Raw genomic sequence first — 15319 nt, 5'->3', positions numbered from 1 at the left:
CAACGGTCCACCCAGTTTATGGTCATTAAGAAAAAACAAATACAAATAAAGGATACCCACTTCGATAAGAAATCTATTAATGTAAGCTTTCTTCTTGAAGTCTCCGGCGTGATGGCAAACATGATTGACAAAATAACGCACAGGCCCACCATCGAAGATGGTGAAATGATTAAACGCTTCTGACAGACAATAACCGAAGTTTGGAGGACCAAACAAACAGGTTCATAACCTGGCCTACCTCGAAATTTATAGCAATTTTCTTCGTGCCGAAGTAAATCCTGTTTACTTCCAACAATCCTGGTTTGCCTGGATTCCTGTAAAACGTATTGGGTTGTCCGGAAAATAATGCAGGATTTTGGTATTAAACAAAAAAAAAGAAACTAGTTACTTTAAAGCAATGTTCTTTAATCAAAATAATTTCCCATACTCTCAATACATTTCTCCCAACGTGTTGGTAACTTATTAATTCCGTCTGAGTAGAATTCAGAATTTTTAGAATTGATAAAGTCAATAAATGCATTTTCCAGTTCCGTTTGATTTTTGAATATTATGTGTTGTAAGTAGTGGTCCAGGTGTCTAAAAAAATGGTAGTCAGTAGGCGAGAGGTCTGGAGAGTAGGGTGGGTGAGGCAAAGTTTCATAGCCAAGCTCCAATAATTTTTGTGACGTTACACGTGACACATGTGGTCGAGCGTTGTCATGCAACAAAATGGGCCCTTTCCGATTGACCAAAGAGGGCTTCATTACTGCCAATTTCTGATGCATGGTATTAATTTGGTTACAGTATGATTCAGCATTGATGGTTTCGCCAGGATTTAAGAAGCTGTAGTGTATTAAACCAAATGAAGCCCACCATACCGTAACCATTACCTTTTTTTGATGAGTTGGGGGCTTTGGAAAATGTATTGGAGCTTCTCCTTTGTCGAGCCACTGTCCAGAACGTCTAGTGTTATCGTAGAGAATCCACTTTTCGTCACATGTAACAATTCTGGCCAGAAATGGGTCATTTTTGTTTCGACAAAGAAGTGATGCACAAACATCAAAGCGCTGATTTTTTTGGCGATCGTTTAATGAGTGTGGAACCCAATTTTCGAGTTTTTTCACTTTTCCAATCGCCTTGAGGTGGTCAGCGACGGTCGTTTTACTGACGTTGAGTTGCTCTGCAAGTTCTCGAACAGTTGTTTTGGGGTTTTCTTCCACCACTGATCGCAGAACATCATCATTAAGAGAGGAAGGCCTTCCACGACCTTCTTCATCTTCAAGGCTGAAATCTCCCTCCCGAAATTTTTTAAACCACCTTTGCACAGTGCACTCATTAACACAACCCTCGCCCCAGACTTGGTTAATGTTTCTAGCCGTTTGGGCTCCGCTTCGGCCGAGTTTAAACTCGTAAAAGAAAATCGTACGAAATTCTCGCTTTGACATTATAAGGATGACTGAATTATTTCCAAGTAGCGGAATGCTACAGAGGTAAACAAACAATATCATTTGGAAGAGGATTAATAAGTGTTGACATTCATACAAATGAGTAATCCTTTAAACGTAAACAGAATATTTTATATAGATTTTTTTTAATGAAAACTTAAAATCCTGCATTATTTTCCGGACAACCCAATATTAACATACGACCAAATGATCAGAAACTGGAACATCTAGGAAAAGCCGAACTAAAGAAATATTTCAGTTATTTTTGTTTTATCTACTTTTAATGTTTAAACGTTTCTAAGTTCGCACCTTTTCAAACGAACCAACAATTTCTGTTGAAAAATGGTTATTTTGGAAGTCCGGTCAGAAAGTGGCTTCAGACGTGGAAAAAAGAAGAAAATGGGCGTCGTTATGATTACTGTGATTATAAGTAGGATTTGCGATCGATTGAGTTGTTTGCGGCGTTTGTTTGTTCAAGTTGTCACTGAAATGCTGGCATTTTTTATGCCAGGAAAGCGCTTATCAAATACAAACCAACTTCGTTGACAAATCTTCCTGTTATTTTTTTTTCTTTCCCTATCATAATATAATCTTAAACTTTGAAGTATTCAAAAACCAAACGGACCAATTGCATAGAGAATAAGATAAAGAAAAATAAGAGAGTCGATTGCAAAATAATTGAGCTTAATCTCACTTGGGAAAAAAAAAAAAAAAAAAAAAAAAAAAAAAAAAAAAAAAAAAAAAAAAAAAAACATCGCCGCGAGAGCAAATAACAATTTCCAAAATAAAAAGTTCCCTTTGAATAATTGACGCATAGCTTTTCTCGCATAAGGAAAAATCTTAGGAATTACAGATCGATTAGTTTGACGGATTGATTTTTTATAACTAATCTTCTCAAAAAAATAAAAAAATCAATCGGGTCGCTGAGTTCATACACCCTCCCTCGGACATTAATTGCCGATCATGGATCTATAATCAACGAGTGTACCGGGTGATTAGCCACCATTCTGATTTCCTTTCATGCTGGAACTGGGTGAATTATTGAAATTATAATTGTCCACTTTGCGTCAAGGTTCGGAAAGGCCCGACAAATTATGCTTTCGCGTATTAATGGGGCTTACATTTTAAAGAGCTCATCGCCCATGCCGTACCGGGTGACCGATCGTTTTGATTAACAGAGTAGAACAAAACAAAAAAATGTAAACAATCTTATCGATTGACTAATTAAAATAACAAATATCTCTTCTGAGATTGTAGATTTTTGGAAAAGGTTTTAGTAAAGTTTCTATTTAAAAGGGACATACAATATTAAATAATGGCCTGATTTTTTTTATACTGCCTTAATCTTGCCATGGATGCTGAATTTTGCTGATGTAGAACATGATGGTAAAACTTTGAGCAGACAATTCTAAGTACAGATATTGCATTTCATTTATGGAACATTATATTGAACTGATATCCACTGACCAATTTACTGAGTTCGTAAAAATCTACGGATCCAGTAAAGAGAATGTCGATGGGTTGAACAAGTGTTCATCCAATCGTAGATCAATTTTAAAAATTGCACAATACGTGTGTGGTGAATAGTGACCGTGATCAATGATTATTCGGAAATCGTGAGATGCGGTCTGGTGTGATGTAGGTTTCAGGAAAATATTTTCTTTATCGTGCCAACGTTTCAATCTTTATTGAGATCATCTTCAGGGCCTGGGATTTACAATCATTGTTTACATTTAACAAATACATGTAGGATGTGGAAAAAAGTGAATTTATACAATGCAAAAAATATTTTTATATTCAATTAAAGTATTTCTATATATCCAACGTATATAAACATAAAATAGCAATATCTCACTGGCACTCTCAACACGACACGCAAGAATGGCACAATTACGCAGAAAACAAACACTTTGAATGAGTAGAAATACTTTGATTGAATATAAAAAATATTTTTTTGCATTGAATAAATTCACTTTTTTCCACATTCTACACGTATTTGTTAAATTTAAACAATGCTTGTAAATCCCAGGCCCTGAAAATGTCTCAATAAAGATCGAAACGTTGGCACGATAAATGCTTTGCTGAAACCTACCGCACCTCACGATTTCCGAATAATCATAGACTAACGGTCATTAATCATCACATTCAAAATAGTTATGAATTTTTAAGTGGAACACAGGGGATCGCCGGAAAAAAATGCCCACTGCGAATCCAGAAAAAAAATATTTTGTCGTTACCGATCATTTTGGTCTGCTTATTCTCACTTGGTTGGATACGCATTTACCCTACTTATATCCCTGACCAAGTACTCCAAATGACGAAAAGTACAATATAAACGCGTCTGATAGACCAAAGAAAAAAATTGCCCCTGGCGAGTCCTGCTCAAAAATCTATTTTTTATGATCTAAATTTCGTATGCAAAAGCTTTAAGGGAAGTTTAAAACGAATTCTAATTGTTAAGAAATAACTACTTCCTTGAAGTTCGTAAGGTTGCAAGTATATGTGCTTCCATTTAATACCACCATCTTGTATTTCTCCGCTCCTAGGGTTTGTTTTCTGGGAAGATGTATCATTATTGTGTTTCGAGAGTGGCACTCTGAATACGACACATCTGCATAGAAAACAATACTTTGAGCTCTGAAGATGATATCAATAAAGATCGAAACGTTGGCACGATAAAGAAAATGTTTTTCTGAAACCTACATCACACCAGACCGCATCTCACGATTTTTGAATAATCATTGCACAATACGTCAATTTTGTAAAATCATCTGTTTTTTTAATGAAAAAATCCACATTTAATATAAAGAGTATCCTTTTTAGATGGCCCGGCTGAATATCTCTTTAGCCAATGACACTATTAAAAAAAAAGTACTTCTTTTATATATTTTAGTCTAGTTTCAAAGTTTTACCTTTTTTTGGAGAAAAATTATACACGGTATCTCAGGCCCAGTTCAACTTCAAAATTTCAAATACGACCTGCCATGGATTTCTTCTTCACGTTTGTAGTATGTTAGTTATTTTGCAAAGGACGTTTTCGTGTGTCTTACTGCTTTTAAATTTTAGCTTACAAAATGGTGAAGGTTTTATTTCTAAATTTGTTCAACCATTTTAAACCGGGGTTAAGAGAAATTTACCCGAGCGGATACGCATTGTTTGCAAATTACAAACTGCTTTTCTTTCTCAGGGCTTTTTTTATATCGAGTTCTCAGCCTAGGTTAATGTAAACCAGATTTTATGAAACTTGCCAGCCTCAAAAAAAGGACAGGTCAACCAGGATAGTCGATTTTGGTTTTGGTTGACTTATTTAAACAACTGTTTGATTCTATTTCTCCCCAAAAATTATTTTGCTTTGGGTGAAATGATTTTGATAAAATCGTTTAAAAATTTGTTCGACAAACGATGGGGCGAGATTGTTTGAAATGCACATTCTATCTCAAACGAACACGAAGAAAACTTTTATTCAGATACTTTCACTTTGCACTAGTTGCAAAATGAAAACTTGGAAGAGTTGTATATCTATAATTATTAAATTCACTAGTTTCGTGGTCCGCTTGACCAATTAATATCTTACAATTAATTAAGGTTTTCAGTTGAGATAAATTCGAATCCCGCTCGTGCCATTGACTTTTTTATCTCAACTGAAAACGTTAATTAATTGTCTATAGTTATTCATAAAATTCCCCAAAACTTACCAATAAAAAGCACTAGTGCCCAATATTTCATTAATTTCTCCATTCAATGTTAACTATCCATAACCGCAATCCAAAAATATCACAAATCCACCGTGACATATCCTTTTATAGGTAAATAAGACTCCTTATCTAATCCAAAATGGTGGAATGTCTTCTCCTTAAACTCTCAAAAGTAATTCCTCTCTCATCAATTTGGGTTCTGATTCATTTTATTGCCCAGCAGTTCTTTAAAGTAGTCAATGCGATTTTTCACTGTAGAAAACAATGTGTAGAGATTAGTGACCGTTAATCGATAGTTATTCAGATCTCACGATATCTGAATAACTGTAGAAAACAATGACCGAAAGTGGTGTCAAAACGTACACTGTATCGTCCTAAAGTCCTTCCTCTCGGATCGCTGGTTTAATAAAGTAAGAATTATCTCCGATTTTTTACTCGTCATGCTATTCAAAGCGGACGTTCCGCAAGGAAGTATTTTAGGACCAACGTTCTACGCAACTCACACTGCTGGCATACCAGATATTCCGAAAGTTTACGCGTACGACACAGCAATCACAAATTCCAGCCATACTTAACAACAAAAACAATCTAAGAACACCTACACATTATAGACTGGTGCACCCAGTGGCGGAGTGATATGCCAATTAGTGAACAATAAACAGCAAGTTGACAAAACAGTATATAGATATTACAACATCCTAATTAACTGACCGATATTTTAAAATCAGACAAGAATTGAAAATGGCTGAAAAATTAATGCGGGTGTATCCCACAGGGGATCATACTAGGTCCCTTAGTTTACTTTATACATTTAGCGATGTTTCAAAAATGAGAGGCTTAAAAATTCAGCGGTGAAATCAACATGACTTATTATCAAACTTTCTTCCAAACGTTTCTCAATAGCTTCAAATAGCTTAGAACAGCAATAAATTAGTGGACAAAAATGAAAAATTTAGCTTCATCAGCTCAAATCAGTATATGTAAATATCGCATATGCAAGATTATTGGTTTATCACCAATGATCGAGCTATCACACCATACAATAGTATGTACTTTAATGATACCAATTGTTGTAAAAATAAACCCGATTCATTGATACAGTTCATTTACAAATTTGTCGTTATAGAATTGTCAATATTGTTCGAAAAGAAGCCGCGTTGTAACCGACGTTTATTTTTGAATATCAAGCATGTTTAGTGGCACAATGGGTATCTTTCCGACAACATTGTCATTTGGACAATAAGGAGTCCCGGTTTCACCTCGCGATAACGTCAAAAAACAAGGGCCGAATTTCAATCACAACCCGAGCGGCGAAACACTTTTCCGAAATAAATAACTAATTCGGCCACCGGCCCAGATAAGGATCTGGACAAAGAGAGTGCAACCCAGGGTTATTTTCGTGTCATGTTCAATTTCATGATTGATATCAGTTTAATTAGAAGATAAAACGTTGCCACCACAATTTATGGAACACGGCGTCCCACTCATTACCGCATCCTTCTGCCGCCACTACATCGTGCTTAATCATAAATATGGATTACTGAAAAAAAAAATCTTGGGATAATTTTAATTTTATTAGCGCCCAGCCAAGTTTGTATGGATTACTTGGCTTTTTATTTGTATCTATCTAGTTTAAAATCACATATTAAACTGTATCGTCTAAGACGCACTTGAAAGGGATGAGAGATGTAAAACAAATGAACAAATGGAATGAGAAAGTTAAACAAATAGATAAATGGATATAAGGACAAATTGAGGTACACTTGGAAACAGATAGAACATTATATCTGTAGATATATAGAAAGAGAAATAGAAATAACGAAGTATAAGTGAAAACAGATCAATGTTAAAAACATAGAAAGATTGAAAACTAGAAAAAGAGACAGGGAAGTAGATTGATATATACAAATGCAGATAGATCATAAATATGCAAAAATAAATAAATTGTTAGTAACATATAGTTAGGAAAAAATATAGGTAGATAGAGAGACAGATAGATATAGATAGATAAGATAGATAGATGGATAGATAGATAGATAAAGAGAGAGAGAGAGAGTGAGAGTGTGTGAGAGAGTGGGAGAGAGGGAGGGATGGAGAGAGAGAGAGAGAGAGAGAAAAAGAGAGAGAGAGAGAGAGATTAGTTTATATTTTTTCCCTATACAGAATTCTAATGGTTATCTTGTTTTTATATGATTTCGGACAAATGCTCAAACATAATACATGGATTAACTAACTTATTAACCCATAATAACTTATATAGTAGATATCTATTTCCAACATGGATTTTTACATTTACCAGTTTAACTTTTTGGAATTACAATATTTTGTTTAACTGTTTTAGTGTTGTATCTAACAGATCCATTAAAATTGATTATCAATTAAATTAAACAAAGATTTTACAAACATATAGAAAAATTAAATTCTATAAACGTTTCCTTTATACAAACGCAAGTTTAAAAAATTCAGTATATTCTATTAGTCTATGTTAGGAGTACATATATGATAGATATTTTTTCAGAGCTTCTTTATACGAATTTTGAGATTCACATGATTTTACATAATTGGGAAGTTAGTTATACAGTGGAATACTTGTTGGGATAAATGAATTTTGGTATGATTGTGTTCTGCATAATGGATTTTTATACATTTTATTTAGGCGTGTAATTTTTGATTGCATGGGTTGTATCATTTCTACTAGGTAGGATTGTTTATTCGTCAATATCACATTATTAGAGTTATTATTTTATATTTTATTATGTCTTCTATTTTCAAAAAGTCTAAATATTTATATCTGTCATGTATTCTTGAAACATATTGTAGGTTTCTTATATATCGTATACATGTATTTAGGCCAACTTTTAATTTAGTGCTGTAATTTAGATGTGATATTACAGCTAGACAGTATATAACATATGGATATATGCATAAAACTTTATACAATTTCAACTTTGCTTTTTGTTATTAGTTTTGAATAATTTTTTAAGTTGATGTAAAATTGAGTATATTTTATTACATGTTTTATCAATTTGTATATTCCAATTTAAGTATTTATCAAAAATTAATCCTAAGATTTTGATGCTATTTTCAAAGTTAAGAATATTTTTATTTGCTACTATTTTTGAAATATTGTTATAATCTGTATTATTTAGTTGTATGTGATGTCCTAAGATTATTGCTTTAGATTTTTTAGCATTTGCTAAAAGAATCCATGAGTTTTACTCCAATCAAGTCGATTTTGTAAGCTTATATTTAGTTTATTTATGTTTTCAGAGAGAGAGAGAGGGAGGGGAGAAAGAGAAAGAGAAAGAAAGAGAGAGAGAGAGAGAAAGAGAGAGAGAGAGAGTGAGAGGACGCAAAATGAAGATGCTGAAAGTGTGAGAGGGAGATAGACAAAAAGTATGTGTGTAGCAGGACAATTGGTAAATTATAACAACAACAATACAAAAAGAGAGCAGAGGGAGAGAGAGAGAGAGAGAGAGAGAGAGAGTGAGAGAGAGAGAGAGAGAGAGAGCGAGAGAGAGAGAGAGTGTCAGTTTATATTTTTTCCCTATACAGAATTCTGATGTTTATCTTTTTTGTATGCGATTTTGAACAAAAGCTCAAATAAAATCAAATCTTATAATGAAACTTTTAAAACTATCATTTTCCATTTATTCTCACCTATGACGATTGTTGGCCACTAGTTAAAAAGCACGAACTTGCAAAGTCGTGACTATCCAAAATTTATTTCTGAACTTGCGACTTTAAATCAATTCGGAAGTGAGGAGACGGCAGCTTAGAAATCGTCATTACGATGATTCAGCCTTATAAAGCTAATTGAACGCTCCCTGTGACTCGGAGGGTCAGGGCGTCGCGTGTATTTCGACATTGGCACACTCGCTCGTCCCGCCCTCGTCAACATTACAAAAACGACTAACGATCTCCAAAAGCACGAAATCCGTGGTATTCAGGTAATCTGAAAACGCCCAGTACGTTTTTATTGGAAATAAGCATTATTGAGTAATAAAAGGTGAAGGGGATGCCACAAGAAGATGTTTGTGTGACATGACTCAATTGATTATATTATAGCGTTTTTAGTAGAAGGATAAAATTAATTAACCACGATACACCCTAATAAAACATAATTTTCTGATTGTCTTTACAAGAAGCCATATTAGCAGTTTAGACTATTACAAGCTGACATTATTATATTTCCTACGATTATGATGAGATTAGATCATTAGTCTAAAAGGACCTGTTCCACACAACGCCCAACGTTGAGTTTAGGCAAACAAAAATTCAGCAAGATCATTTGTTATAAGATTTTTTCCTTGAACTGTGCAAAGAGATGAACCTGCCATATGGTCGTTTCCGATGGTCCGCCTATCCTCGCTGATTTGACGGGACAGACACGTTTCGGCTTCTAGCCAGCTGGTCCCTGTGTCCTTTTGTTAATTGTTTTTACACGATCCGAGACAGGATACAAGTATTATTGGACAGCGCCAAGCTTGACTTCGGCACAAAGAAGGTCAATTGATATGTATCTATGAACTTGCAAATTCGTGACTGTCCAAAATAATTTATTTTGGAACTGCGACTTTAAATCAATTCGGAAATAAGAAGACGGAAGCAGTATAATGTCTAGTGTCCTATAATTGTGACGTTTTATATTATTTGGTCTGGCAGAATCGTCTAAGAATGTCCCTATTTATTGGTTAGTATGTGAGTATTTTTGACAGTGTGAACGTTTATAATTTTGACATTATCCAGCAGAGATTAAGAAAGAATTTGACAGTTAAATCAATTAAAGTGAACCATGGTTTCTTCAAAAACTCCCTACCGAGGAAAGGAAAATGACGAAACGCTTCAGATAAACCAATAAAGAGCGAGGGAAAGCGGACCAGGTTCATTGAAAACGATCAAACTACTTAGGTCTTAAGGCCGGTCAAAACCAAGATAAATTAATCCACCAAATCGAACAACAGCGACATTTATGTAAAGCACTCTTGAAGTCTGCGGTGGGAAGTCAAAATTATAAGAACGAATACGATTTAAAAATATAACCCACCGATGAACCACTGAAGATGGCGAAATGCTTAAACGCCTCTGGCAGATCAAATAATCGAAAATGACAAAACTACAAGAAGCTGTAGGGGTGGTTGTGCAGCCTTACTTCAGACTACTTGTAACTCGGACCAGGCTTTACAGAGACAAACCAACAACGACAAATCGGATTAGAATAATCTGAAACAGCCCAACTATGAAATCTAAAGTGACACAATAGGACAAATGGAAAAATGCGTAAAGAACTTGTGTAGTGTATGTTGTGTGATACTTAAACGACGAAATAAAAAACTTCTTAAATAAACCTTTCTTTTAATTTTTCCTGAATCAGCCATTATTACTAAAAACAATTATTATTCAGAAATCGTGAGATTTCTGAATAATTATCGATTAACGGTCACTACCCACCACACATTACTAAAAACAATCGGTCTTGAGGAAACTGTCGCTACCATTAACTCAATGAATTATTATTGACATAAAAGAGGTTGTTTATATCAAGACGTACATGGCTTTAAGTTAACTCTCAATTAAATAGGCCCAATTTTGAGCAAATGTGTATAACAACGTAAGAAATTTAAATTTTTGTTAACTAGATTAATGACTAATAATACAAATTTGGGAGATTCGACAAATAGTTTGAGAATAATTTGAAATTCAACTCGAACACACAATCGGATAAACAGATTCAAATTGATCTTGTACTGAATGTAAACAGTTTGCGGTTTCAAGGTGAAGAAATCCGCCTGTTTTCATTGTAATTTGCGCTGTTAATTGATGCTGGGCGAGTTTCAAAAATTGTATTAAAACTGTCATTTGCATATTTTGAACAAGGTCAGTTTGGGCTGGAGACAGGTGAAAATGAAAGCGGTTATTCCGCCGAACGATGGGGGTCCGTGTGGCCCTGTCTTGCTGATTTACACGGGCGACTCTAGACCAACGGGTTGATTCATAGTGTATCAAGTGGGATTATTTTCGCTTTGTACACGATCGAAAAAGTCAGTTTCTCAAATTTTCATCGAGTTACATTACGTAAGCACGGATTTGGAATAAAAATGAAATATTTGGCTTATGAAATTGTGAAAAAACTGAAGATTGAAAAATCCTATTATTTAAAGTACTGTATTTAGAAATGTACATACAAAAATTTATTTAAAATAAATTATATATTTTTTTGGCTCTTAATCTTAGAACGCTTCGATGATAGAAAACTATTTATAAATTATAACTATTTAAGGGAAATGTATAAGGGTTTTATGTACATTTTTATACCCTACTTTCCGGTGCTCATAAATTTTTTTTGTTTGTGCACAGGAAACACTAGAAATCAATTCTGTGTACCAAGTGCAAACAGGACGCTTGTCACACTATTTGCGCGGTTTTATTGATGTTTTTACAAGAAAACAATATAATAAAAAGATAGTGGAAGTGTTAATGCTAAAAAGAAAATGGTTAAATAATTCAAAATAAATACAATAAATGATACAAATTATTTTTACTACATTTGCCCAACAGTTTGGCCGATTCGTCGTCTGACTAAATATTAATTTTTGCATAATCAAAGGTAGATTTTCCTAAGAAAAGCATTTGTTTTTTAATTTTTGATATTTGAATTGTATGAATATTATACATAAATAAAAGCGATTAAATATTTTCTATCAAAATTGTTGAATATTATTACAAACAACATGAGATTAATTAGAAATTTCGCCTGTTTAGTAACAGACACATGTAAAATTAATTAATAAAACTATTACGTTATACATAATTATGTATTGTAAGGTCGAATTTGATCGCCCGCAGATCGACTCTTTCCGTGTTTTTATGTTTAGGTTAAATTAGGTTAAATATATATATTTCTTTTCTTTTTTTTTCTAGCAAGAATCTAAGTTGATATTCATTTTCTGAGCCAGAAAAAAACTCTCAATAAAATTTTTGGACAAATTTCTCAGATTGTTCGTTTGCATTCTAAAACCACCAATTTTTTTTCGAAACTCACAAGAATGTTGATGATTTAAAAATGGCTTCACTGAAGAGAAGAGAGAAGATTTTGCAAGGATTTCGAACCCTAGAATCTACATGTAATAAACACATTTGGTCTCTGTAAATAAATGTGTGGTGATTAGTGACCGTTAATCGATAATTATTCAGAAATCGTGAGATGCGGTCTGGTGTGACGTAGGTTTCAGAAAAACACTTTCTTTATCGCGCCAACGTTTCGATCTTTATTGAGATCATCTTTAAGGGCTAAGTGTTTGTCTTCTGTGTAATTGTACCATTCTTGCGTGTCGTGTTGAGAGTGCCCTGTAAATAAACTAGATTTAGAGATATCAAATAAAACGTTTAAAGATTTTTTAAAATTTTATTCTTGTTTTTCTCACTTTAACTGACATAAAATCAAATATCTCGTAAGGAAAGTCTAAAAGATGAATAAATATACTTTCGAATAATTGTGATAACGTTGTACCTGAGTAAAATCCGGATGTTTTATGCCTTTTAAGAACACATAATATGGGGGGGGGATTTGAGGCGAATACAGCCAAAAATATCAATTTTTGTATGTTTATGCAAATTCGTACTTAAGGTTTTTTTTATGATTCAACAAAAATGTTTTTTCATTTTTTGTATGATGATTTTGATGATTCTACTCACAGATTTGTTAAGTTGATTTGGTTTTTGTAACTTTTTGGCACAACAAGGAAAATGTTTTTCTAAACTTACATCTGCCCTTTCAAATTAATTTTCGAAATTAAAAACCCTGTAGTTAATTGGAATACAACACAAAAATACACATATAATAATAAAAATAACAAACCGTACATCTTCACTTTATTCTTTCATCATGACTTGAAACTAATGATATACTTATCATATTCGAAATTATGTCTTCAATTTGTTTTGCTTAGTAAAGTGGACGAGATCTATAGCCATTCTACATCACATTGTCTTAGAAATAAGTTTGGAAGTCCTGATGAAGGAATAAACCGAAGAAGCTTAAGAAATGAGTGTTCTTTCTTTCTTTCAAATTCGTTTTATCCCTGATCTTTTGTATAATTTTCCTGTTGAAATGCAGTATTAAAAAAGCTATTCTTTTTATTATGTTATTGCCTTTAATAACAAAGTTTTTAAATAAATCATAATATGATAATCTGACTTTCCATTGTTTATTTATAATTGTTTTTGTTTTTTTAAAGGTAAAATTTTTTGACTGATTCGGTAAAAAAGAAATCTGTGCCGGCCAATTCTGTTCATTTTAGAGTAAAATTGTAGTCGAGATCTATAGCCAGTCCATTCTACATTACGTCTTAGAAATAAGTTTCGATGTCTTGAAGAAGGAATAAAGCAAAAAGCTTCAAGAAAGTTCTTTTTTTCTTTCAAATTTGTTTTGATTCCTGATCTTTTGTATCCATAATTTTCTTGTTGAATTTAAATATTATGAAAGCTATTATTTTATTATGTTATTTGCTGTTGTTATTATGTTGTTTGCTTTTAATAGCAAAGTTTTCATATAAATCATGGTGATCTGACTTTGTTCATTATTTATGTTAAAAAAATTTTCGAGGTCAAAATTTTTTGACGGATTCGGTAAAAAAAATTTGCGCTTGCCAATTCTGTTCATTTTAGACGAAAATTGCTCAAACTTAAGCTAAGGACTTGAGAAATGCAATAAAAACACTGAAATTATTTCTTTAACCAATCATGCGTTTTGCTTCGTAAAGTGGATGAGATCTATCCGCCAATCATCACATCATCTAAATCACAATTGTCTTAAAAATAAGTTTCGATGTCCTGATGAAGGAACAAACAAAAAAGCTTCAAGACTGTTCTTCTTTCTTTCAAATTCGTTTGAACCTTGATCCATAATTTTCTTGTTAAATGTAAGTATTATGAAAGCTATTATTGATTATGTTATTGCCTTTACTAACAAAGGTTTTATATAAATCATGATATGGTGATCTAACTTTGTTTATTATTTATGTTTTAAAAAAAATTTGCAAAGTAAATTTTTTTGACTGATTCGGTAACAATCTATGCTGGCTGTTTCTTAGCATTTTAGACTAAAAGTACCTGAACGTAAACGAAGGAATTGAAAAATGGAATAAAAACTTTGAAAAAGCAGTACTCACGTGGTGAAGTATCGTCTGTCGAGTCCGAGAGGCACTCTTTTCACACTTGTGGACTCAAGCGAAGCTCGAGGTTGACTGAAAGCTTTGCCGAAGGGAGGAGAAGGAGGAGTGATTGCCAGTGATTGGTGGGGCCCGGGCAGGAGGCGATTGGCCGCTCGGAAGGGGATGAACGACAGTACGGGACGGAGCGGAACCAATCCCAGCCCGGCCCGGCCACGTACTACGTGGAGGGGGCGACGCCAAACGGACCCACTCGTCGCAAATCAAGGACGGAACACTCAACATACACTCACACCCTTCAGACCAATGGGCGATCGATACAAAAACAATTACTATTAAGTTTTCAGGACTGTTAACAATCCATAAATTTATTAAAATCGTGGTTTATCGTCTATTTTATTTATTACGTCTACTGTTACATTTATTTATTTATCTTGCGTAATTTCTTCTAGAAAATCCCAGATAAAATCAGACTTAACTAGTTGGTTTTACAGAAAATCTGCACCGTCAGGCCAAAACTGGATCAGTCAAAAAACCGTAAGATTTTAATGTTTAGAACTGATACAAATTCAATTTTTTAGAAATTTATTTTTTATTGCGCTCAAATTTCATCAAATTCAATGCAGTTTTCCTAGTCAATAGGTTGTTTTTTCTGTTTTATTTAATTATAACTTGACTTTCTGGTGTCACGGTTAAGGCGACCTCGTAAGAAAACGACTACGGACTGCTTAGACCGGCTTCACCTTGGAACTTTGGACGGACTACTTAAGTTGTCACTGGAACCGGCTACGGACCACTTACACTGGAATCGACTGCATAAGTTGGTATCACACTCGAACCAACTCTGGAAGCGACGCCATTGGCCCTTCACATTTCACATTCACGCTAATAAATACATTCATTTTCAATATACACTAAGAAACGCTAGACCGGATTTGATAAAGCACTATTTACAATTACGTTTCCTATAAAAAACGAAACAGGAGACTCGATGCCGCTCAAGCACATTCTGGTAGCATTTCTAAACGCG

At 33.7% G+C, this 15319-nt stretch overlaps 1 protein-coding gene across 1 annotated transcript in view; it reads right to left on the bottom strand.

The window, feature by feature from the left end:
- LOC106668868 (zinc finger protein Gfi-1b-like) overlaps positions 1 to 14347 on the bottom strand; it is a 47681-nt gene extending 33334 nt beyond the window's left edge. The window contains exon 1 of the mRNA XM_014398018.2: positions 14290 to 14347. The gene's annotated coding sequence lies outside the window, so the exon portion shown is untranslated. The remainder of the gene's footprint in view (positions 1 to 14289) is intronic.
- Between the last annotated feature and the right edge of the window lie 972 nt (positions 14348 to 15319).

Source organism: Cimex lectularius, unplaced genomic scaffold, assembly GCF_000648675.2.
Source record: "Cimex lectularius strain Harlan isolate CLEC.00 unplaced genomic scaffold, Clec_2.1 scaffold155, whole genome shotgun sequence".
In the NCBI taxonomy this organism is placed as follows: domain Eukaryota; kingdom Metazoa; phylum Arthropoda; class Insecta; order Hemiptera; family Cimicidae; genus Cimex; species Cimex lectularius.
This window is presented reverse-complemented; position numbering and strand designations above follow the sequence as displayed.